The 26,578-nt window shown below is 45.6% G+C and overlaps 1 long non-coding RNA gene across 1 annotated transcript; it reads right to left on the reverse strand.

Annotated features, from left to right (window-relative positions):
• Window positions 1-19,433: 19,433 nt before the first annotated feature.
• Window positions 19,434-25,457, reverse strand: LOC143903156 (uncharacterized). The gene is made up of 2 exons (XR_013258625.1): window positions 24,829-25,457; window positions 19,434-24,357 (listed from the first exon to the last, which is right to left on the reverse strand). It is a non-coding gene; the product is annotated as an uncharacterized LOC143903156 (long non-coding RNA).
• Between the last annotated feature and the right edge of the window lie 1,121 nt (window positions 25,458-26,578).

Genomic DNA, 26,578 nt, shown 5'->3' on the forward strand with positions numbered 1-26,578 from the left:
TACTCTCCCTCTTCTGTCCCATCGTTTTTCCTCCTTTCTCACTATCCTCCCTTTTCATTTTTCCGTCTCCCTTTTTTCCACTCTTTCTCTCTTTCTTTGTTCTTTTTTCTCCCCCCTCCTTCTTCTTGTTCCTCTTTCTCATTTCCTCTTCCATCTGTCATGACTTCTTTTTCCTCATCCCAACTCCACCACATCCCCTTTATCGAAATCTTTCCGTACTTTATCCAAGCTTTCCTCCTATTCTTTCTCTCCTTCTCAGCTATCCTCTCCAGGCTCCATTACATTTTTCTTTCCTTCAAAATCATGTCATCTTTTATTCTTTCCATCCTCTTTTTCCACACATTCTTTCTCTGTATTACCTCTCTTTTTCTTACTCTATCTTTTAAACTAACTAAAACTATCTTCTTCTTTTGCGCCGTCTTTCTTCCTATCTCTTTTACCTATTTTATTCCTTCCTCCTTTCCCATCTCTAGCCATAGCTTCTCTACCGCTTCCTTTACCCTTCACTCCTCCACCTCCACCTTTTTCATTACTACATTGTTCCTCCTTCTGTCTCTCTCTTCTAACTCTCTCCACATTTCTAGCTCTCTTACCTTCGCTTCCACTGCTTTATCTCTTTTTCCTATCTTCCACTTTCCTTCCTCCCATCTCTCTCCTTTTCTATACTATCCAGCCTTCCTTTCAACTCTCCTATCTCCTTCAATTTCTCCCTTTCCTTCTGCCATTTCACCTCTCTCTTCTCCACATGCGCCCTCATCTTCCTAATCTCATCTCTTATCATTTCTCTCTCTTTCTTGCTTTCTACTTTCTACCCCTTGCTCTTTCTGTTCTTTCTTTAATTCCCGTATTTTCTCCATCATTTTACTCATTATCCTTATTATCTGTTCTTTCCCCTCTGGCGATATCACCATTTTCCTACTCCATCTAAACGCCTTTTTCTCTCTCCTCTGTCTCCTTCCGCTCTTTTTTTTTAATAATCATCTATACTCGCCTCACAACATAAACTCGCACTTCTCTCTCTCTCCTTGTGCTACCTACCTTACCTCTTCTACTCGTCATCTTTTTGAGCTCCTTCTTCGCTTTATCCTTCCCCTCATTTTCCTTATTTATCTCCTCTACTCTCCTTTTTATCCCCTGCTTTCCTCTCACCTTATTTATTCTATCGTCTCCTTTTCTCCCTATCTCGCTTCAAATCTACCGCCACCCTACTCCTTCCCCTTTTCTCTCTGAGATGTCACCACCTCTCAGCCTTTCTTCATCCACAATGTCGCCACCTCTCAACCGCCTGCCACTTCAATTTCTCTCTAAGGTGTCCCTAACCTTTTTCTGACCACACACTGTTACTAACTAATATCTCCTCTCTTACTCTTCCTTGCTTCTCGCCTCCACTTCCACCGCCTTTGCCACTTCTCCCTTCCCTCCACCACTACTTTCCTCTCTGCTGCTACTCCTAATCTCACTCTACGCCTTACTTTTTCGCTCTCTATCGCGGTCGCCAACCACCCGCTTCCACTCCTATACCCATTTCCCTCTCTTATTAATTAAAAATCACATATTATTTTATTTTTTAGACTCCCTTGTAATTTTTCAATTTTTTCATTTTTACTTACTCGCTCCTTCTATTTCATTTTGTTTTATTTTGTTTGATTCACTCTCAGTTACGTTCTTTCACCACTATCTTTATGTAGTCTCCTTCTACTATCTTTATATAGTTTCTTTTATTCTCATCCATTCTGCATTATTTTTTTAATTTTACTGCATTTTACTGCTTTATCTTCTCTCATTCTTTCTTATTTTTACTTGTTCTCACTCCATAATGCTTCATTTTCGCTCATTGTCTTCTCTTTATTAGAAAAACATAAAACATCTGCGCGAGAAGTTTACAGAGACATACAGAAAATTAAAGGGGCAACGCCGCCTGCCGTGGAATAACATAGACGAATTGCTTAAACTAGCTTAGAATATAATACTTAGATCTAACGCGCGTCTCGCATTGACGCAAGAAGTATGATTAATTGCTCGTCGCCTCGTTGTTGACCGGTAAAACGCATAGTTTTACGATTGGCCTTTGGTATTCGGAAGTGGCCGTTTTCACGGTCACTACGCGCGTGAAACCGTCGGGCCCGGGATGGCATTGCATTATGCGGCCGAGCTCCCATTTGCACGGGGGCAACGTGGTATTGCGCAAGAGGACGAGTTGTCCGAGACCGATCGGCGGCTTGACCGTTCGCCATTTTGCTCGTTGTTGTAGAGTGTTCACGTAGTCGTTACTCCACATTTTCCAGAATTTTTCGGTAATGTGTCGGACTAGGTGCCATCGCGACAAACGATTCTCGTTTAGATCGAGCAAAGATGGTTCCGGGTTGACCGTGAGAGCGGATCCGACCAAAAAATGACCGGGGGTGAGACATTCGTAGTCATCGAGGGTGTCGGCGAGAGGAGCGATCGGTCGAGAATTCAGACACGCTTCGATTCTACACAATAAGGTCGAGAATTCTTCGAAGGTTAAAGTGTGAGTCCCTAAGACGCGACGCAAATGAGTTTTGATACTCCGCACGCCTGCCTCCCATAGCCCGCCAAAATGCGGGGCTGAAAGGGGGAGGAAATTCCACGTAATGTTATCTGACGCGGTTAAATTTAGAAAGTTTAGGTCTTGAACGGCGAATTTGTACGCTCGATGCATTTCTCGGTCTGCCCCGACGAAGGTAGTTCCGTTATCGGAATACATACATTGCGGAAGACCGCGACGAGCGCAGAACCGGGAATAAGCGTTTAGAAACGCGGGAGTGGAGTAATCTCCAACCAATTCTAAGTGGATGGCCTTCGTCGCGAGACAAACAAATAAGGCTATGTACGCCTTGCGGGAGGTAATACCGCGACCGGAGGAAGCGCGAATAAGAACTGGTCCCGCATAATCCACACCGCAGTGCAGAAAACTGCGAATTGTCGAAGTTATGCGTGGCTCGGGCAGATTGCCCATGATTTGAGTAGGAACTGCCGCTCGCTCGCGCGTGCATGTAACGCAATTATGTATAACCGCTTTGACTATGTTGCGCGCGCGAATGATCCAGAAGTCGCGACGGAGAATATTCAAAGTGAGCTGAGGTCCCGCGTGCAGGGCTCGTAAGTGAGCTTGATTTACGAGGAGCTTGACAAGGGGGTGCGAAGATAATAAGATAGGATGGCGTACGGGAAACGGTAAGGGACCGTTGCCGAGGCGCCCACCCACGCGTAGAACTCCGTCTTGATTTAAAAACGGTCGAAGAGAGAGAATCGAGCTTTTAGTCGATAGGTTTTGATTTCGTGACAACGTTTTGATTTCGCTCGAAAACAGATCGGCTTGAATTTGTTTAAACCAAAAGGTTTTAGCTTGATTACATTTGGGCGCGGAGAGCGAGATACCTTTCGAGGGAGGAGAGGCGGTTAGCGCGAGGTTGAGCGAGTCAAAACGGGTAAACTTAATTATATACGCGGTGACGCGAATCAACCGAGGCCATGAGGAGTATTTCGTGGCGAGATCCCATTGACCGGGGGCGTGACATTGCAAAACGATAGTTTTCTCCTCAAGGGGAGCGCTTTCGGGAAGACGCGTGTCGCCGATCGGCCATTCGTCGGAATTGAGAGTGAGCCAGGAAGGGCCGTGCCACCATAGTTCATGATTTAGAATTTCATCGCCGAAAATGCCGCGCAACGCGCAATCCGCGGGATTATCGTTAGTTGAGACGTGTCGCCATGAGGCACGCGGAACGAGAGCTTGAATTTGAGTAACGCGATTGGCGACGAACGTCTTCCATCGCGAAGGATGGAATCTTGAGCGATCCAAGCAAGCACGATGTTGAGATCCGTCCAACAATAATACGGAAGATTTTGATAACCATTTAACGCTCGAACAAAATCAATAAGTCGCGCTAGAAGCAAGGCCGCACATAATTCAAGTCGAGGTATGCTTATCGTTTTCAAAGGAGCGACCTTAGATAGAAGGAGCTACCAACAAGCAGCGATATCGTGACTTTGCCCGACGAAGAAACTACCTTTATATAAACGACGGCGGCGTAAGCATGATTCGAAGCGTCCGCGAAACCGTGTATTTCGGAACGTTCGGCATCAGGCCCGAGGCCGTTCCAACGAGGAATTTGCACGTGACCGAGAGCTGATAAACGTGAATATATATCGTTCCATCTCGCGAAAACCGATTCGGAAAGAAGCTCATCCCACTGGATATTAAGTTGCCAGAGCCTTTGCATGAAGATTTTCGCGGCGATCGTGACAGGCGTGGCCCAGCCCAACGGATCGTAAAAAGTTTCGCGACAGCAGACAATATGGTACGTTTGGTAACTTCGGGAACTTTATCCGAAAACACGACGCGATATTCGAAAACATCTTTAGAGGGGTTCCACCCGATACCGAGAATTTTGAGCTGTTCGTCTTGCGCGAAGGGCTTTTTACCGGCTAGCCCATGATCCGCGACGTCAATATCGTCTAGAAGAGAGGGGGAGTTACTTGCCCATTTCTTTAACTCGGACCCGCCGCGTTTTAATAAGGCAACTAACTGATTTCGAATTTGTCGAATATGAGGCTTGTCGTCAGCTCCGAATACGGCATCGTCGATGTAAATATGTTCTCTGAAAATCGGAATGGCGAGGGGAAAGTGTTTACCCTCGTCGATAGTTAATTGCTCGAGAACGGCAAGGGCAAGAAAGGGCGCGCAGGCTTGGCCATAAGTCACGGTTAGCAACAGGAAACTAATTATTGCGTCGTGAGGAGACCGTCTCCATAAAATTCTTTGGTAATTTATATCGCGAAATCGACGAGAATTTGGCGATACATTTTCGCGATATCCGCCGAATAAACGTATTTGTATCTGCGCCACCACGCAATTATTGCGGAAATATCGGTTTGCTTTTTCGGACCAATATGCAAGTGGTCGTTGAGAGAGGTACCGTTAGAGTTGACGCTTGACGCGTTGAACATGACGCGGAGACGTGTGGTAACGCTATCTTCCCGAATCACCCCGTGGTGTGGAAAATAGATGCTTTGTTCGTTGTCTTGCGCGGGAGATAACGGTCTCATGTGTCCGAGACGTTCGTACTCGTCGAGAAAGTTCTGATATTCTTTCATAACTTTCGGTTTGTCACGAAGTCGACGAGTTAGCAAATTTAACATTTTCTCGGCTTGAACCCGAGACTCCCCGATCTTGATAAAAGGGTCTTTCTTAAATGGGAGACGCACGACGTATCGTCCCTCCGAATTTCGAGAATGAGTCGAGCGGAAATGCTCTTCGCAATCCTTCTCTTTTTGTGTAAGAGCGGATCGCTGCGGAAGCTCCTCGATTTCCCAGAACCGGCGGAGTTCTTTCTCCAGCGAGAGAGAGCAAATATGATGCGTTGAGATTCGAGGAACTTTCGCTGAGGACTGTTCCGGAAACGCGGCTGAACTGACAGGTCCAGAGATGATCCGAATATAGAATTTTGCGCGATAGGTTGCCCGATCCCCCCTTTACGCACGCCGTCGTGAATAATCTCATTATAGAGATCCGCTCCAATAATGAGACTGATTGGATCGCGACTCGTCGGATCCGTGTCGGCTAGCGGTAAGTCGGAGAGATATGAGATGGACGAAATATCCGCGTTGCGTTTCGGAATGTAGGAGGTTACGGACGGGAGAATGAGCGCCGTGGTCGAGAGGGACGGGACGAGAGACGCGCGCGGCGAAATGAATATGCGTGTCGCGTTTTGAAATGTCCCGGCGTTAATTCCGCCGACGGCGGAAATCGAGATCGGCATGCGAATCCGTTTGACTCGCAAGGTTTGCGCCAAGTTCTCCGAGATAAACGTCATCTCGGAGCCCTGGTCGAGTAACGCTCTGACGACGGCGGTACGACCGGACGAACTGCGGACCGTGATCCACGCTGTCGCCAATAGAATCGGCGAGCGATTTTTCGCAGCCGCGAAAAGAGAGTTGACCTCCGATTTCGAGTCAGAGGCTTGAGGCGACGAGCCGTTAATCGCCGCATTGTCTTTTGAGGACGAACTGTCGCTAGAGACAGCGCCTGTGGCACTGAAGCAAGAGTCCGAGTCAGAATGCAGCAGAGAGTAATGCCTTTTATGACATACGCGACAAGAATATTTACTTTTGCAATCCTGCACGGAGTGTTTGGTACTTAAGCAATTAAAACACCTTTTGTGTTGTTTAATGATCTCTCGACGCTGACTCGCATTCTTGCTTATAAACGATGGACACAGATTTATGAAGTGTGACGCTTTACATAAAGGACACGGAGTCGAATCGTTGGCGGAGGCGTTCGCGGCGTGCACTCGCGACGAGTTCGCAGATTTCGACGCGGTTTTGCTTGAGGAACCGATCGCACAGTCTTCGAGCGCGCGGGTACGAGATTTGAGAAACCGACAAAGGTCTTCGTATGATTGCAGATCATCGGTATCGCTCGATTTTACACTCCACGCTTTACGCGTTATCGGATCTAATTTATGTACGATGAGGTGAACGAGAACATCGTTCCACAATTCATCAGGTCGGCGCTTTAGATTTTTAAGAGAAGCTACCGCGGTACTGACTTTATCGTACAATGTCTGTAAATCCGAAGCAGACTCGCGCGTGATTTTCTCAATTAGAGTAGAAAGATGCAAATTAAGCGACCTTCGTTTGTGCTCGTACCGCGCGATGAGAACTTGCCATGCAATGGCGAAATTATCTGCGGTAATCGAGATATTTGCGATGCACTCGGCCGCGCGACCCTTCAAACATAAAGCGAGAAAATGCATGCGCGCGAAATCATCGAGATCTTTGTTATTCTTAATTAACGCGGTGAATCTATCGCGAAACGTCTCTCAGTCGTCGTGGTCGCCATCGAACGGAGGCAATTTAATCGGAGGCAGATGTGATAGTGTTTGAAATCAACGTATAAAGAGAGAGAGATTGTGTTGGTGCAGCCATAAGGTGCCATTATATGGGAGCGTCCGAGCGTCGAGCGTCGAGCGTCAAACACGTGCGCATCACCTTTGCGCAGGATTCTAAACCGTACAGATTTCAGCGTCTTGACGCTATTCCTATTGCAATGGCGAGTGACGAGGTAAGTAGGTTATGTTCCTGTTTTGGCATATCTCTTGTTGAGATAAGTAATTAAAATATTGTATGTTAATAGGCATCATATAATACAACTCGTTAACTATTGCGAATTTTGCAAAATAGTACGAGACTTTTCTTTTCAGTTTGACCCAATCTACCCCCCCTATTCGGGTGGTTACTTTTATATCGAACACCCTGTATATATATATATATATATATATATATATATATATGTATGTATATATGTATATATACAATAGTTGTATATTATTGTATAATTTAATGAATTATAGGCCATACCATTTGTAGGATAAAATATTTGGGACTCAGACTCGATGGTAATACCGTGCCATTGTTGCACACATTGGTGACTCTTAATATTTTTTCTTACAATTGTTGCCGTGCACACGCCGCACGTTATATCTGATGCCTATTAACATACAATATTTTAATTACTTATCTCAACAAGAGATATGCCAAAACAGGAACATAACCTACTTACCTCGTCACTCGCCATTGCAATAGGAATAGCGTCAAGACGCTGAAATCTGTACGGTTTAGAATCCTGCGCAAAGGTGATGCGCACGTGTTTGACGCTCGACGCTCGACGTTCGGACGCTCCCATGTATTGGCACCTATGGCGTTCATCTTGCGGTAGGTCGGAGCGCTCGAATGTGTGTGTGCGCGCCAAAACAGGGCCCGACCGCGACCGTTCGAGAGCAGCCGAGCGCGGGCTTCCCGCGCGCTTGCGTGAGCATGTTAGGAGGGGCGCGCAGCCCGGGCGAGCGAGCAGCGAGTATTCGTCCCCCAAATATCGTGCGTGATACATCGTGCGTTATACATAAATTCGAGTCGCATAATTGCATCATCTTTTCGCAGTTAAGTCGTAAAGTATTTGAGATCGGCCCATTCGTGTGCGATAAATAAGATAATTGTGAAACATATACGGATCGGAAATGGACAACAACGATCGTCACTGAGAAGAAGCCAGCGAGATACATCCTGGCGAGCCATGCCGGCACGTGGAAGGTTCGAGGAAGGCAGCCATTTTCTGGAACGTTCGAGAGAACCTTTTCGGCATGAGATAAAACGCCCTTTCGAAGTCCTGGATAAACGAGGTTTTGGCTTGGTATTTTCGAGATATACTCGTGTATGAACTTCTTACGTGATGTTATCATAAAACTAAAGGTAACCTGTTTAAATACATTTTAGTGTTAACGTTAGATATCGTCTATCGTTACGTGAGTGGAAACGTTAGACTTCGTCTACCGTTACGAGAGTGGAAACGTTAGACTTCGTCTACCGTTACGAGAGTGGAAACGTTAGATTTCGTTTAACGTTGCGAGAGTGAGAATCTCTCCTCTCAAGGTTACCCTTTGAATTAACAATTCGCAGAAATCACGAGAGCAAGCGAAAGGAAGACTTTTTCGTCTTTTGAAAAGAGATTAAAGTTTATTTCGAGTCTAATTGTAACACTGAGCTCAGTCTAAAGTACATCAAATAATTAATCCTTCGGTTGCAACCATTTTAGTTACAAGGAAAACGTTTATTTCTTTCTTTCATACGATTGTTTCATTGTAATTGATTCTGTCATATTCTTTATCGTTTATTACTTTAATTTGCGGACATTCGTTACACTTACTTGTATTACGTACTAAATGAGAATGCGTTCTTTGCGAAATATATAGATCGTTCCTGGCATTGTAATAACACTATCGAATAACCGTTTCCGTGCGTTGCTATATAAGTTCTTATTCAATTACTTTATAATCTTCTAATAAATATCTTGCGAATTATTAGTTATCTAGTATTACGTTCATGCTGTGGTGAATTAATGTGTCAATCAAAGACTGCTTAGTACAAGATTTAGTCTAGTAAATTCAGTGAGAAACTTAGCGCTTACGTTTCTGTTGTTGCTCATGTCATGTATATAGCTTATGTGGTAGTAATCGCTCATGATATAGTATAATGCTTTGCCGAGATTTCGACACTTATTTAGTAATACTTAATCAGTATTAACATTACAAATAACATCACTGAATAGACTGATGATAGTAATTCGTTATTTGAAATAAAAGATTGATGCATTATTTCCCAGATTATATAAATTCTATCTGAAGTGATATTCTTGTATTAATTGAATTATGTTTATGTTTCAAACGATCCTTTCTTTAGAGAAGAACAACTAATTCCAAGCTTGACTACGTCAAAAGAAATTATACGAGAACCTACTATGACAATTCTTCTTACAATAAAGATTTTATATGATAAAGAAATACCTCAGTAAAACCTCCAAGTATATTATGATACATATTTAAAGAAAGGACTGTTCTATAATAACCATTTATTTGTTTCTTTTATGCATTTGAGACATTTATTGTACTTATATTGTATTTTTATATTACCGATGTATAATTTTATTCACGAATACTGGGAAGGTTTTAAGGCAGTTTCCCTTTTCCTATGCAACAAATGTTGGTATTCTTTGTATAGTTCTGCCCACTTTAAACTTTTGATTTGAATTACATATAAATCACGAAACGCAATCTTTCTTTCAGTAAACGGATTCTTTTCATTTGTTCCTTCCTCATCTGACTCTTGAGATCAGGCTTGTGCGCGAGCTTGTGCAAACAGAGAGAGAGAACGCCGGTACCGTTAAGTTCGATCGCGAACTCGAGAAAATAGGGTTCGGACTCACGACCGGCTCCAATTCCTCCAGGCAATCCGTCATGTAGTCGAGGGCGTGTTGATAGGCTGCGAGAGTCGTGTCGAAGGCGTTGTCCTGGAAGTAGCTCAGAGCTGCTCGGCTCGATTCAGGAATCCGATGCAGGAGATCTGCGTGGCCGTCGAAGAACGGAGCCCAGAGTTTCTTTAAAGATTGAATGCGGGAACGCACCTTCGCCGGGGTTAAATTCCCCTTTCCGATTTTCTTGAAATTATCGAGATAACGCTCGATCGAACGTTGAAGCTGCAACTGTTTCTCGAGATGCTCGGACATGGTGACGAATATGCACACTTGTCACACACTCGACCCTCCACACGCTTCTATCCGGCTCGAAGGACCAAAATGTTCGGGCGTCGCTTTCCGACGGTCGCCCTGAATCTGGATTCCGCTCAGAGTTGAGCGAGAAGCGTGGATAACGCGAGTCGTAAATTCGCGGGAGGAATGAAGATTAAAGCACTCGGAACACAGATTGCACAAAGAAATATATAGTCTTTATTTCAAGAACGGAAAAGACGCGAAGGGGAACAACGGATCGTGCGCCGCGGATTCGGAAATCTTCTGAGTCGTTCGTACTTTTCTGCCAGGTATCGCGAACGGAAATCTTGTCTCAGCTTCTCGCATCGAAGCCTCTCGCGGAGCGGAGATCTTGTACGCGTCGAACGGAAATCTTGAGGGCGCGGCAGAAGAACGATCGCGAGCGGAGCACGACCGGAAGTTTTCGGACCCCTCGCTAAGTAGCACACTTAATGAAAAAATATAAGTAACTATGATCCGCACTTTAAGACGAAACGAGCGAGTAGCGATTCAAGCAGCGATTTAAGAGGGAGAGAGCCGTGCTGTCTTTAGACGAGGATTGATACGCGACGACTTTCGGCTATGAGTTCTGGCCCAGACTTGATATCGCCGTGGTAACCTCGGGTCCGCTCTTGGTCTTGAGCGGTACGGCCCATGCGTGCTTGCTCAGCACGTCGATAACGGTGAGTATGTAGTGGTAGCCTCTGTTAAATCGCGTGTATGGTCGCATCTCGACCACATCCGCCTACCACAGGTCATCGTATCCGCGTACTATGACGCGTCTTCGAGAAAAATTTCTTCTCGCAGGAGCGTGTAATTCTTCCACCAGCCACCGTTTCTCAGCTGATTGCTTCTTACCAGCCATGACGATGACGCGCAACTGACGCAGATATCAGATGTACGTTCTTATCTATTCGCGATGATTCGCAATTACATCTTGAATCATCTTTTGAAGTTTGTTTAGGGTAATTTGCATATTATTCTGGAATACAGCCATCTTTCTCTCCATTTCATCCTGTCGATCTTCCAAAATTTGCACGCTCTGCTGCACATAGCGTTTGTTGGCTGCATCGCCATCATCTACAGGCGGCGCTATCCGTCAAATCTTGCGCGATTTCGCGTCAAAGTCGGTGGCGACCCTGCAAAGAGCGTTATCTCGCACGTAATTTCTGATTAATCCTCTCCATTGATAGTACGGTTCCGCACCGCCTTTTCCGAGCGATATACCAAACTTGTTGATCGGCATTTCGATGTTGATTGAATGACTCGCTGTCGCGCCACTTAATTTATAATAAGTCCAGCCTCGCGAAGTTTCTCGATAATCGACAGGATTTCGTTATCGTGACCGGTGTGACCCGCTAGGCGCGAAGCTTCGAGCAATCGGAGACGATCCACAAGCTCGTTGGGATCGTCCCAATGAACATAGTCGATCTTGTTGTCGTTTAATGTCATGGCACGCGGTATACTTTTTCCGGCTTTTTTACCCGAAATCGACTGTGCAATTATATGGTCGATCTTGTTGCCTGTCATGGCACGCGGTATACCTTTTCCAGCTTTTTTACCTGAAATCCGCGGCCCGATTATATGTGTGTACTTGTATCCCCCATTGCCCTTTATGTGAGTGTGAGCATCATAATTGCGTTTATAAACACTCGTCATTAACAGAATGCTCTTGTACGTTTGCATATCGTCCTCCGTGTAGATATCGTCATCGGGATATTTCTTAAAGATTAATTCGAAAAGACCGCGTATGCCATTGTATCGTATGCTGTCGATAATTATGTTGTCCGCATGGTTCACGTCAAAACGTTTATTACCGAGCATCATTCCATTGTTGGTGAATTTAACACCGTACGCGATGTCCATACCGCTTTCTTCATCGCCGCTCAGAACTGCCCCGATGTACTTTTGGCTCAATGGACCCAATTGATCTTGCAACGTTTCTTGACCTTCAGATGTTTGCAACTGCTGTCGAACGGACATCACGAGTGAGTCATTCGTGGTTTCGAAAACATCTTCGTTTGCGAGCATTGTGTGTTGTACGGAAGGCGCAGAGGTTATCGGTGGTTCAGTCAATGAACCTTTCGATCGTTTCGGTTTACGCGGTTGTAAAGTTTTTGTTATTTCGCTCAAATTAGATGGCACATTTATCGATCGTTTCAACGTAACCGGAGTTGAAGCCATTACAGAGTCGTTAAATGAGGCGTTTGGTCGTTGTCATTTGAGCTTCGGCTCTTCGTCTTCCCACGCCGTTTCATTCTCAATCTTTGACACGTCAGATTTTTTGCCAGCAACGGTGTTTTCGGCAATCTGCCTTAGAGGTTCGATGAGGGGCTTAAAGTGTCTCTCCAACGCAATATCTTCCTCCATTTTACCAGTTTTCAAGGCGTGATATTTTTGCGAATCGAATTGCTCGTTTTCGCAATATCTTTCACGATCTTCTCGCGCTCTATAATCTCCTCGCTGCTGTCCATGTTGCGCTAACGTTGTTCAATCGACGCGTCGACAACAACTAACCACGTTTTAATATCGCAAAGTCGTTAAACCCTTTTCTGTATCGACCATTTGAAATCGCGCTGTCCTTGTCTATCACCACGAATCCGTACTTTTGTTGCTAACACGTATGACACAATTTACTGAAATCATCGTAAGACATATCTGTGTTTACGTGATCGCTGTATATGTGTTTCAGATTGGTACCATCCTGTTTAAACAAAATCAATAAATTCGCGTTGTCGCGTATAAGATGGTTTGGTATCTTCGCATACGTCTGACAAAGATAGAAAGAGTCAATGTCCGCGTGCCGGCCCATTGCAAAGTATTCTCTTATCGTATCCTGCTTGTCGCATGCCACGTCATCAAAGATAAAAATAGAATTCGGGAGCGCCTCGCTCGGCGGAATGACGTCACTGTTATTCGAGAACGTAAAGTAGCCAATCTCTTCTTTCAGTGTTAGTATATTCTCCAAATATCGATATTTCGGTTGTTGCAACGATTTCGAGTACACATACACGTTCTCGAAACGTACACCGTGCGGACTTTCCAGCAAGCTTATCAAGACGTTTGTCTTGCCGCAATTCGACGGACCGCAGATGATACCGCGTATAGAAATCGGTAGCATGCCTCCATGTTTGTGTACCTCTTTTGTTAACGGCATCCTATCGTCAAAGTTTGTCACTTTGATCGTCCGCGATTGTCGTACGAACCGCATTTTTCCTCCCCTCCACAACGAATGATTAATAATATCGAGGAAGCTGGCCTATTTATAGAGACGCGTAGAGCTGAGATGCTCAGTCGTTAAAATGTTTTTGCTCGTGTCGGATAACAGCGATATTTACGATTTAACCGCCGAGCAGTTAAAGTATATACCAAAGGTCATTCTACTGCGACAGTTTTATAATCACATAGATTATTTGTGGGATAAGCTTCCCGAACATATCAAGACAGATTCGGAGGTTCAGCAATATCGGCGCTGTTTAATACATTATAATTTGCCGTGTCAGCAAACGCACATCGACGGTCCGCCGCCGTTGATAAAAAACTGCGGCGAATGCCGCCGAAGATAGGTCGAGGTCTGCTGAATCGCGCGATAAACGCGCTTCCGATCGAATTACATATCCCCGGCTATCAATTTTGCGGACCGGGAACTCGCTTAGAAACACGATTGGCAAGAGGTGATCGGGGTATTAATCCATTGGACGCGGCGTGTCGCGAGCACGACATAGCCTACTCGCGTAGCAGCGATTTCGCAGAACGACACGTGGCAGACAATATACTCGCCGCGGAAGCGCGAAAACGTGTCATCGCGAACGATTCGACTCTTGGAGAGAGAACTGCGGCTACAGCCGTCTGGGCGGCCATGAAGGCTAAAACGAAACTCGGTATGGGTTTGAAAACGAAGAAAAAGAAGAAGACCAAGCGAATACTTCCGGTAGCAAAACGCGGTGGTATCCTACCGATCCTGCCGTTATTAGGGGTTTTCGGCTCGTTGGTCGGCGGAGCGGCAGGAGTCGCAAAGGCCGTGAATGACAACAAAGCCGCGCGACGTCAGCTGGAAGAGATGCAACGTCACAATCGCGCCATGGAAGGTCACGGACTTTATCTCGCTCCGTACAAACTCGGACGGGAAGTCTCAAAAAAAAAAAAAAACGTCGAAGGGACGCTAAAAATTCCCAAGGGTGTAACTACCAATGTGCAACTGCAACAATTGGCAAAACGTATGCGCATTCCATATTTTAGAGGTGTTTTCTTGCGCGACTCGTTACCGATCGGCGGTATACGTCGAAACGAGAGCGGTATCGTGAATTTGGATAATACTGAGGGACCGGGTACTCACTGGGTGGCATATGCGAAGAAGGGAGATCGTGCCATATATTTCGACAGTTTTGGCAATTTTCGACCACCGAGAGAATTGGCGCAGTATCTAGAGAACAATGTAATAGAGTACAATCGCACGCCTTATCAGCGATACGATCAAAGCAATTGCGGACAACTGTGTCTGCGTTTTCTACAGTCGGTTGACAATCAATTTAAAGACCGGCGTTACGCTGTTTAATCTCAGTATTCATTCAAACATGTCACAGACATTTACGCTCACCGGCAAGAGCAGCATCCTCGCGGTAAGCTACTTTCCCGCCGTGGATTTGAGCGATGGCGATTACGAGCTCAGTCTAACAGATTTTGAAACCTATCACACGATACCGAATGTAAATTCGTCGAACAATAAATTCTACTATGACGACAACGACAAGGAGATTACCATTCCCGAAGGATCGTACGAACTGCGTGATATAGACATGTATCTGAAACGCGCTCTTTTATGGGACCCATCCAATAATGTCTCGACAAACGAAATTGAACCGCACCCATTGATTATTATTCATGCTAATAGCAATACGATGAAGAGCGAGATCAAGTGCGCTTATCGGATAAATTTCACAAAACCGAACAACATTGGATCGCTGCTGGGATTTTCAGCGAATCGCGTGCTGGAGTCGCGACAATGGCACGAATCGGATGTTCCGCTAAATATCATCAACGTAAACATTATTCGCATAGAGTGTAACGTGACAGCGAGTGCGTACAGCAACGACAAGTACGTGCACACGATACACGAGTTTTCACCGAGCGTGCCACCAGGATATAAGATATCGGAAACGCCGGCACAGATCATTTACCTTCCGATCGTCGTACGGAGCATTTTGGACTTGACGCTTCGCGTCGTGGATCAGGACGGTCGATTGATTGATTTTCGCGAAGAAGAGATCACCGTTAGACTGCATGTACGAAGACGACAGCGATAACGTGAGATGCTCGTACTGAACGAAGCGAAATGGCTAATATCTTAAACATTGGAGATGAACCGATCTTTGACGACAGCGTCGTCAAGATTGAGACACACACGTACAATCCGTACGCTAACACAACGTTTGGACATAACGATGAGATAAGAATACCCATACAACAGCAGAATTTATACACGTTGCCATGTGAAAGCTTTCTCTACGTTGAAGGACAATTGGTAATAAAGAGAAGGAATGACGAGTCTGTGACAACGCTTGCGAATAATTGTGTGGCGTTCATGTTCGATGAGATTCGATACGAGCTCAACGGTGTGGAGATTGATCGCAACAAAAACGTTGGCATAACCAGTACCATCAAGAACTACGTATCGCTATCGTATAATGATTCTCAACTCATGCGGAATGCTGGCTGGGACGTTACATTGAGCATACCGGAAGGATACTTTAACTTTTGCGTACCGCTCAAGTTGTTGCTGGGCTTTTGCGAGGATTACAAACGCGTCGTTGTTAATGTTCGTCACGAATTAATTTTGATACGTGCGCGTAGCGATGACAATTGCATTGAAGGAAATCCTGCGACGGAGCCGGAAATCGAATTGTTTAAAATACAGTGGCGAATGCCTCACGTTACGTTAAACGAGGTCAATAAGCTATCTATGCTACGGGCCTTGGAAAGCGGGCAATATCTTAGTGTCAGTTTCCGTTCGTGGGATCTGTACGAGTATCCCATGTTGCAGAGCACGACCAAGCATTCGTGGGCCGTCAAAACGGCGACTCAGCTGGAGAAGCCGCGGTACGTTATCTTTGCGCTGCAGACCGGCCGCAAGAATATCATGTCTCAAAATGTTAGCGTATTCGATGCCTGTAATTTGACCAACGTGAAACTTTATCTAAACTCGGAATTTTATCCGTACAACGACATGAATCTGGATTTTATTAAAAATTGATATGCCGTTCTTTTCAATACGTATGCGCGTTTTCGTAAAACTTATTACGGATACGATTTCTTCGATACGCATTGCAGCTTGTATACATTCCTGATGGAAGGACCTTTTGTTGTCATCAATTACTCGCGACAAAACGAATCTGTCAAACGCGCCACCGTGGATGTGCGAATAGAATTTGATTGTAAAGAAAATGTACCTGCAAATACTACCGCCTATTGTCTCATCTTGCATGATCGTGTAATCGAATACTGTCCGTTGTCAAACGTAGTGCGCAAACTATGTAAATTGTAATATCAGCAGATATTGCAATATACGCAGATATTACAATATAAAAGACACTGATGTACCGCGATAAGATACAGATTGCTCCGCCGTTTCGTTATGATCGTACCGACGTTGTCGATCTGCAGGGATTCACCGTTGGGATGAAATTTGTCGTAAAGGAGGTGGCGGTTCTGAGAAACGGGGCCGTTTTGGCACATTACATTTTTACATGTCCCATGCCATGGAGTCTCCTCGCGAAATCCGACAGATCATGCGCTTCCTGGTTGATTGTGAATTACCATGGACTACGATGGGAGGACGGAAACGTGTCCTACAGCATGGCGAAACATCTAATTACATCGGCTGTACTTGGAGAGGGTGACGAGACGTCGACTCTTGTGTACGTCAAGGGATGCCAGAAACGAGAATGGCTGGTGGATCTGCTTGAGAATAAAGCGAGAAGACATCTAAAAATTGAGACTTTGGATGCAGATTACGAAGATATCGAATCTTTAAATAATCTAGATGTTACTAATACTGTAAGATGCGGAAAACATGTTAAGAATTGCGCATTACAAAATGTATTAGAAATATTTAACTGGTGGTCGCGACACCAGAAAAAATTATGATTTTTTTGAAATAAACTATATATGTATATATAAACGTTTTATTTCCTTTTCCCACATACTTTGTAGTATAATATAGACGTTTTAGCTGTTCAAGAGCTGTTTTTAGTTGTTTAAAATAAGTTTGATAGCGGTTCAATAGCAGTTATACAGATCGCAGTTATACAGATCGCTGTTATACAGATAGCTATTTTAGTTGTTTGATAGCTGTTTAAAAGCTGTTTTTAGTTGTTTAAAATAAGTTTGATAGCGGTTCAATAGCAGTTATACTGATCGCAGTTATACAGATCGCTGTTATACAGATAACTGTTTTAGTTGTTTGATAGCTGTTTAAAAGCTGTTTTTAGTTGTTTAAAAGAAGTTTGATAGCGGTTCAATAGCAGTTATACAGATCGCAGTTATACAGATCGCTGTTATACAGATAGCTGTTATACAGATAGCTGTTTTAGTTGTTTGATAGCTGTATTTAGCTGTTCAAGAGCTGCTTTTAACTGTTTTTTCAGTTGTTTTTAGTTGTTTGATAGCTGTTCAAGAGCTGTTTAATAGTTGTTTTTAGCTGTTCAAGAGCTATTTTTAGCTGTTTTTTAGTTGTTTTTTGTTGTTTGATGGCTGTTTTTAGCTGTTTTCAGCTGTTTTATAGCGGTTCAAGAGCTGTTTTAGTTGTTTGATAGCTGTTTCATAGCGGTTCAATACCTGTTTGATAGCTGTTTGATCGCGGTTCAATAGCTGTTTTACAGATCAAATCACTGAAAGTCAATGGCGCGATATCATTTTCGAGAATATGTCTCGCGGTGACTTCATCGCACGTGTGCAAAACTGCACATCGCAGATTTTTCGGAGGTGCAATTGTACGGATGCGGAGATGAAATTAGATATGATAAACAAACGATGGGACAATAGTGTGATGTAGAAGGATGAATTTGAAGGTACGCTCAGTAGTCGAGGACTAGAAGTGAGAGTCGGTTGGTGTGCTTGATCGTGCGGTTTATACAACAATTGGTTCGCCATCTTAAGAGCTGTATATCAAAGCCCACCGATATGAGCGAGTACGCAAAACTTTGCAAACCAATACGTAATTCTAAATTCAAGACTGTGAAAATTAGCGAACCGCAGATGAGAAACTGTAGCAGATTGTATAAGAAGAGAGTCGACGTAGTGCGATATCTATTCCATCGCGAGTTCGGAATCGCCGATCTCCGATCGCATCCAGATTTTCTCGATCTCCAAATAAATTGGTTCATCCTCATAAGAGAAACGTTCTCTTTTTATCAAGATGGAAATATATGTGCTTGAAGAAATGTAAGTGTCTGGAGAAATATTTTAAGTGTATATTATCTAAAATTAAGAAACATATACTGCTAAGAGATTAACAATAAGTGTAACAATAAGTGTAACAATAAAAAGACAATCAATGTTGTGTCACACACACACAGTGCGGAAGGTAACTCAAGAGCCGGGGGTTTCAGGTTGAAATCAAGAGGTGGTAAGCAATTTTTCTATTTGTAGTTTATGCATAATTTCTGAACGAGAACGCGAACGAGGGAGAGAGAAACCGCGCAAACGAGAAGACGCGCGCGACCGGGGGACGGAGGAAACATCTACGATGGAGAAATAACGCGAGCTCGAGCGTGCCGTGTGACGTCACGCGGACTCCGCGGCGCGGCGAAACGCGGACCCCCTCGCCCCGCTCCGCGGCGAAAACGCAAACGCTCCGCGGCGCCGGAAAACGCGGACCCCTCGCCCCGCGGCGCCGGAAAACGCGGACCCCCTCGCCCCGCGGCGCCGGAAAACACGGCGCCCGAAAAACGCGGTTTCCCCCTCCCCCTTCTCCCGCGGCGCGCGAAAAACGCGGTTCCCCCTCCCCTCCCCGCGGCGCCCAAGAACGCGGTTCCCCCTCCCCCACCCCGCGGTTCCCCCCCGCCCGCGGTTCCCCCGCCCACGATTCCCCCCCCGCCCCCTCACCACCCCTCGCCCTCGGTATGTGGTCTAGAACAAACGTAGCCTATCTACTTATATATATATATATATATATATATATATATATAAAATATACGATTACAAAGATAAATCTGTATCAAAAATCTATAGTTACTGTAACGTATACCAGATTAGATTTATACGCACGCGCGCGAGCAAGCAATAAATATTGAAACATTACAGATGACGTGTTAAAAGACATTAATATGTAAAATATAATTTATATATATTTATTTATTTACTATGCCTTTAAAAAAGCTGATCAGAATCGAGAAAAACAATGTATCAATTTTTTATTCAAAATATAAATGTTATATAAATAATCCCACTAACCTCGCGCAACCGATGCCAGCTGTCACATCACACGACACATACACATATGTACATACATACATACACGCACGCGACGCCACGCGAAACTCGCAGCGCGATCTCGATCGCCGCATCGTATCGACCGCACGCACGCAGCATTGGCCAATCACGCACGCGGAAAAGCGACAACACTACGTGCGAAATATTCGACTCCAAACAACAACTTCTCGCGTCTCCATAGATTTTTTTATTATAGACTAGCACGCACGCGCGCTACGCGCGCGCTCCAAACTTTTTCCGTTTCATTTTACCTTAAAACTCATCCCACATCACCATTTCTCTCCGTTAAAATGTATTCCCTTTCTCATCCACTGTACCAATGTCCATTCGCCACCTCTCGTTTCTTTTTTTCTCTCCGCTCACTTTACATATCTGTCTCTCCCATATTTTGTTTTCTTCTTTCTTTTTACTTCTCGCATAAGACTTATCACACTTCGCTTTCTCGGCTCTCATTTTTTTTCCTTACACTTAACTACTCCTTACACTGCACTAACGGGCGCGCCATCCATGTCCATATATATATATTTTCCGTTATATTTATTCTAAAATATTTATCCCATTCCACTATTTCTCTCCGTTAATTTATTCATTTTTCTCCTCTACTGTGTACTAATATCTAATCGTCACCACCTCTCATTCCTCTTTCCTCTCTGCTTACTTTACGTACTTATCTCTCATATTTTATTTTTTTCTTTCTTCTTATTTTTCATATAAGACTTATTACACTCTAATTTTTTCATTCGGTACCTTTCTTTGTCCGTCAACAGCAACGTAAACAAAATCGGACTTAACGGGCACCCCTGTCTAACTCCCCTTTCTGTTCAAAACTTCTCTCCCAGCTTCTCTCCCACCCTTACCCTGCATCTTTCAACAGTTCCTTACATCTCATCACCAAGCCCTCCCTCACTCCTCTTTTCCTCATCGCTTCCACCAGAATCATTCTGTCCACCGAGTCAAAAAAGCTGCCTTCAAGTCCACGAACAACACCACTATTTTCCCCTTCTTTAATTTACCTGCCTATTTATTAAGTAATTTAATACATACATGTTGTCCGTGGTCCCTACCCCTCTTCTAAACCCTGTCTGACTCTGCGGAAGCAATCCCTTTTCTTCTACCTCCTTCCTCAAACTTTCCGCCAAAACAGCAGCGTACACCGTGTATTCCGTTTGTGCTAACATCACCCCTCTGTAGTCCCACACTTTCTTCCCCTTCCCCTTCTTTTTTATGGGCACTATAATTCCCTCCCTCCAACCTTCCGGCCAACCCTCTTCTTTCCACACTCTATTACATACCTCCCACAACCATTCCTTTACCACCTCCCCACTAAACTTTCATACCTCATTTGGTATTCCATAACTTCCCATCGCTTTTCCCTTTCTAAGCTTTCCCACCATTTCGCACATCTCTTCTCTCCTTATCTTTTCCTCTTCCTCCTACAACTCCTCCCAACAAATCTGTGAAATACCTATCCCATTCCTGCATACTAATTCCCTCGTTCAATCTTCTTCTCCTCTGTCTCCCTGTTTACCACCTTCCATATCTGTCCCTCTATCCTAATCTTCTTTACCTCCCCTTCCCATTTCTCCACTTCTCTTCTTTTCTTCTCCTTATACATCTTCTTGTATCGCTGTTTTTCCTCCCTATAACTGCCACTCTTCCTTCCTTTCCTTCTCTATTTCCTTAACATGAGCTCTTTCTCTTCCCTTTCTTACATTCTTCACCCCAACAGCCCTTTTCTCCTTTTTGCCCTTCCCATTCACTTCCCTTAATACCTCCCCTATCTTCCTTTTCAGCCCCTGCCACTCCTCTTCCACTCTCCTTCCTGAATTTGCTTGTCCCCCACTAACTCTTTAAATTTTTTCCTGCCCTCCTCCGACTAATCTCCTCTCTTACTTCCGCCCTTCCCCCTTTCCTTTTACCCAAACCGTCCTCCACCCTTTCTACCCACGCCGTCACTGGCTGGTGGTCTGAGTCGACCTTTGCTTTCACCACTACCCGTTCTATCCTCTCCTTTGTCCTCCTGTTCCCCAACACGCAGTCAATCACCGACTCCCCTCTCCTCCCTGTATACGTCTATTCTCCCTCCTCATCTTCTCTAATTCCTCCTTTAAAAATCGCCCACCCATGCCCTTCCAAAAACCTACATAACTTTCTTTCCTCCTCGTTTACCGTGCCATCTTTCGTTCTTCTTTCCCCTTCTCCTCTCTCTTTTCCTCCCTCTTCTACGAATCCCCCCTCCTTTCCCGTCCTTGCGTTAAAATCCGCCCTATCAGCACCTTCACTCCCGTCTCTATCTTCTTCCACCCATTACTTTAGGTTTTCCCATTTCCTGTCCATATCTTATTTATATACACTCCTACTATGTTCCACCACTTCTTCCCTAACCTCACCTTTATCGATAGCATTCCTTTTTTATCTTTTTTCGTCCTTCTTTTTTCCATTTTGACCCCTACCCTCACTCCTACTATCATTCCTCCTACCGCCCTACCCTTCCGATTCTTCCTCCCTGCTTTATGCACTTTCCACACGTAACCTCTTGGCAGCCTTTTCTTTATCTTTTCTCATCCCTTACCATCCACCCATTTCTCACATAACACCATTACATCCCATTCCTCCAGCCCCTTCCAAAACTCTTATCTTTATTTGTTAATCCCGCCACATTCCAAAAAGCCACCTTATTATATATTCTCCTTCTCTCCTCTCTCTCTCTTTCTCTCTCTCTCTCTCTCTCTCTTTTCTCCCTCCTTTCTCTCTTTCTCTCCAAATCTTCTCTCTAATTCCTCCCTCTTAGCCATCTCAATCTCTACTCTTCTTTCATCAACCCGTTCCCTCTTTCTTTTCTACTCAACCTACTTTTGCATTTCCTCTCTTTTGCTTTCCTACCCTTTCTCTTGCCCTGCTTCCCGACACCTCCCTCTACTATCCTTAAGCACATCTCTTACCTTATCCCACACCCACCACTCCCCCTCTATCCATACCTCTCCCTGCCCTATCCGTACCCTCTCCTCTTGCCTTCCATGCAACTTGATTTACCCTCCATTTTCTTCCCATGTCGAATCTTCCTCTATCCAAGTACTTTTGTCTCTCAATTTCCACTTATTTCTCATTATTCTTGATTTCTCTTTCTCACTTCCTACTCTTACTACTGCCATACCTCCCTTCTTTCTCCTTCCCGCATCTATTTTTCTAATCTCCCCTATCTTAACCTCTAAGCCTATCTTTTTTATCACCTCCTCTATTTCCCCCTTTATTCCTCCCGTATCTAATTTCATCCTTTTATCAAGATATTTCTCTTCCTTTCTCCCCTCTCCTTCACTTTACACCTCCTATCCAGCTTTTCCACCCTCTCCTTCCAATCAGACTTTTCCCTACCCCCTCCCTTTTCCCTCCACCGCTTCCTTCTGCACTTTTTCCTTCATCACGAAATCCTCTCTTTAACTCCATTTGCATCCCCTCCAATTTTTCTACCAAATCTTCTATTCTATTCTTAAACTCTTCTCTCTTCCTTTTTTCTTCATTTCTTCTCTCTCTCCTTTAGTTCGTTCCTTATCTTCTCAACTTCTTCCACCATTGTCTCCCTTTGCTCCTTCGTCACCTCTCTTAATTCTTTTCTCACTCCCCTTAACCCCTCCCTCAGCTCTTATCCTAATTCTCTCAACAACCCTTTCATATCTATATCTTCCCCCCCTGGTGGCGTTCTCACTATCTTCCTGCTTTTCTTGAAAGGTCCTTGCTCCCTTTCTCAACCGCCCCTTCTTCCTTCTCCATTGTATCTTTCTTCCTCTTGAAAAGCTCGTCTATGTTCCCCGTACTACCGCGTCTCTCTTTCCCCAATTCTATAGCCGTACTGCTTCCCTGCGTTATTCCCGAACTCCCCAGAATTCCCTAGCTCTTTACCCTAGCGCTCTATACTCTTCCCCTTCTACGTCTGTCTCTCTAACCTCAATTTTCCTGTTTCTCTTCAGCCTCCACGGTCTCTCTATCTGAACCCTCCGCACTTCCTCCACTCTCACACCTTCTCTCTCTCACACTGTGCTCGCCCTTCGCTTACCACACACTCTCCCTTGCTCTACCTCTCACACTTGCATTCCGTTATTCGCTTATCCCATTTTTCCTGTTCCAGCCACGTCTCCATCAACTCCCCAACATCCCACTTTCTTATCCTTTCCCAAACTCTTCCTGTTTTCCCTTCACTCCCGCTACATCTCAAAAGCCTATCTTTGGACTTCCTTCCTGTTCCTTCCCCTCCTGCTTCCTGCTGCATTTCTTTCTTCCCACTCCCCCCTCTTTTTTCTCTTTTTCACTCCTTTTTACTTTCCACACTCTACTCTCTCTGACTTCTTTCCCCCTTCCCTTCAACCTCAGCACACTCTCTTCCTCCCTACTCTCTCTCTCCTCCCTCTTCTCTCCGCACTCCCCTCCCAACGTTTCTCCACCCTCCTCACTACCTTTCCATTTCATTTTTTCGTCCCTCTCTTTCTACCCTTTCCCTTCTCTTCTGTTCCTCTTTCTCCTCCCTCCTTTTTTTGCTCCTCTCTCATTTTCCCTTCCATCTATCAGGACGTCTTTTTCCTCATCCCAACTCCACCACTTCCCCTCTATCCAAATCTTTCCGTACTTTACCCAATCTCTCCTCCTATTCCTTCTCTCCTTCTCAGCTATCCTCTCAAGGCTCCATTGCATTTTTCTTTGATTCTTTCCTTCAAGGTCATGTCATTCTCTATTCTTTCCATGCTCCCTTTCAACACATTCTTCTTCTGCATTACCTCTCCCCTTTTTTTTCCCCGTATTTTTTAAACCCAACTAAAACCTTTTTTCTCTTTTTTCCCCATCTTTCTTCCTATCTCTTTTACCCCCCTTTTTTTTTTTTCCCCCTTTTTCCGCCATTTTCTAGCCATAGCCAAAACTTCCCCAAAACCTTCAAAAACCCCTCCCCCTTTCTTTCGGGCCTTTTCCCCCCTCTTTCCTCCACCCCTTTTTTTCTTTTTATTTCCCCTCTCCTTCTTTCTCTCTGCCCTCTATAATTTTCCCTTCCACACTATAAGGACGTCTTTTTCATCATCCCAACCCACCACTTCCCATCTATCCAAATTATTTCCGTACTTTACCCAATAATATCCTCCATTCATTCTCTCCTCTCCAGCTAATCTCTCAAGCGCCATTGAAATTTTCTTTATTCTTTCCTTCAAGGTTCATGTCAATTCTCTATTCTACAACACATTCTTCTTCTGCATTACCTCTCCGTTTTTTACTGTATCTTTTAACCTAACTAAAACCATCTTCTCTTTCCCCATCTTTCTTCCTATCTCTTTTACCTCTTTTATTTTTCCCTCTTCCGCCATCTCTAGCCATAGCTTCTCTACCGCTCTCTTTCGCCTTCCCTCCTCTACCTCCACTCTTTTTACTATTACTTCTCCTTCTGTCTCTCTCTTCTAACTCTCTCTACCTTTCTAGCTCTCTTACCTTCGCTTCTATTGCTCTATCTCTTTTTCCTATATCCCACTTTCCTTCCTCTTTCACTTCTCCCTGCCCTTCCTTCTTCCCATATCTCTCCATCTCTTAACTAATATATTTAAATTTATATATTAGTTAACTTTTTTATATACACTACCGCTCATTAATTTCAATATACCCTTATATTTGTTAATTTCTCTGTAAGGATGAACATGATACATGTGTTTTGTACAGAAAAGAATACATTTGCTGTTATAAACATTTTCAACACTTGCATGTATTGCATTTTTATATATTGTTTATATAAAAATCCGATGCATGCGAATGAAATGTTTATAACAGCAAGTGCATTTATTTCTGTGCAAAACACGTATCATGATGTTCATCCTTTACAGAGAAATCAACGAATCTGTTGTATATTGAAATTAATGTGTGTGTGTGTGTGTGCGCGTGTGCGCGTGTGCGCGTGTGCGCGTGTGCGCGTGTGCGCGTGTGCGCGTGTGCGCGTGTGCGCGTGTGCGCGTGTGCGCGTGTGCGCGTGTGCGCGTGTGCGCGTGTGCGCGTGTGCGCGTGTGCGCGTGTGCGCGTGTGCGCGTGTGCGCGTGTGCGCGTGTGCGCGTGTGCGCGTGTGCGCGTGTGCGCGTGTGCGCGTGTGCGCGTGTGCGCGTGTGCGCGTGTGCGCGTGTGCGCGTGTGCGCGTGTGCGCGTGTGCGCGTGTGCGCGTGTGCGCGTGTGCGCGTGTGCGCGTGTGCGCGTGTGCGCGTGTGCGCGTGTGCGCGTGTGCGCGTGTGCGCGTGTGCGCGTGTGCGCGTGTGCGCGTGTGCGCGTGTGCGCGTGTGCGCGTGTGCGCGTGTGCGCGTGTGCGCGTGTGCGCGTGTGCGCGTGTGCGCGTGTGCGCGTGTGCGCGTGTGCGCGTGTGCGCGTGTGCGCGTGTGCGCGTGTGCGCGTGTGCGCGTGTGCGCGTGTGCGCGTGTGCGCGTGTGCGCGTGTGCGCGTGTGCGCGTGTGCGCGTGTGCGCGTGTGCGCGTGTGCGCGTGTGCGCGTGTGCGCGTGTGCGCGTGTGCGCGTGTGCGCGTGTGCGCGTGTGCGCGTGTGCGCGTGTGCGCGTGTGCGCGTGTGCGCGTGTGCGCGTGTGCGCGTGTGCGCGTGTGCGCGTGTGCGCGTGTGCGCGTGTGCGCGTGTGCGCGTGTGCGCGTGTGCGCGTGTGCGCGTGTGCGCGTGTGCGCGTGTGCGCGTGTGCGCGTGTGCGCGTGTGCGCGTGTGCGCGTGTGCGCGTGTGCGCGTGTGCGCGTGTGCGCGTGTGCGCGTGTGCGCGTGTGCGCGTGTGCGCGTGTGCGCGTGTGCGCGTGTGCGCGTGTGCGCGTGTGCGCGTGTGCGCGTGTGCGCGTGTGCGCGTGTGCGCGTGTGCGCGTGTGCGCGTGTGCGCGTGTGCGCGTGTGCGCGTGTGCGCGTGTGCGCGTGTGCGCGTGTGCGCGTGTGCGCGTGTGCGCGTGTGCGCGTGTGCGCGTGTGCGCGTGTGCGCGTGTGCGCGTG

The sequence above is a fragment of the Temnothorax americanus genome, unplaced genomic scaffold (assembly GCF_048541705.1).
Source record: "Temnothorax americanus isolate GAGA-0224 unplaced genomic scaffold, ASM4854170v1 Scaffold103, whole genome shotgun sequence".
Taxonomy (NCBI): domain Eukaryota; kingdom Metazoa; phylum Arthropoda; class Insecta; order Hymenoptera; family Formicidae; genus Temnothorax; species Temnothorax americanus.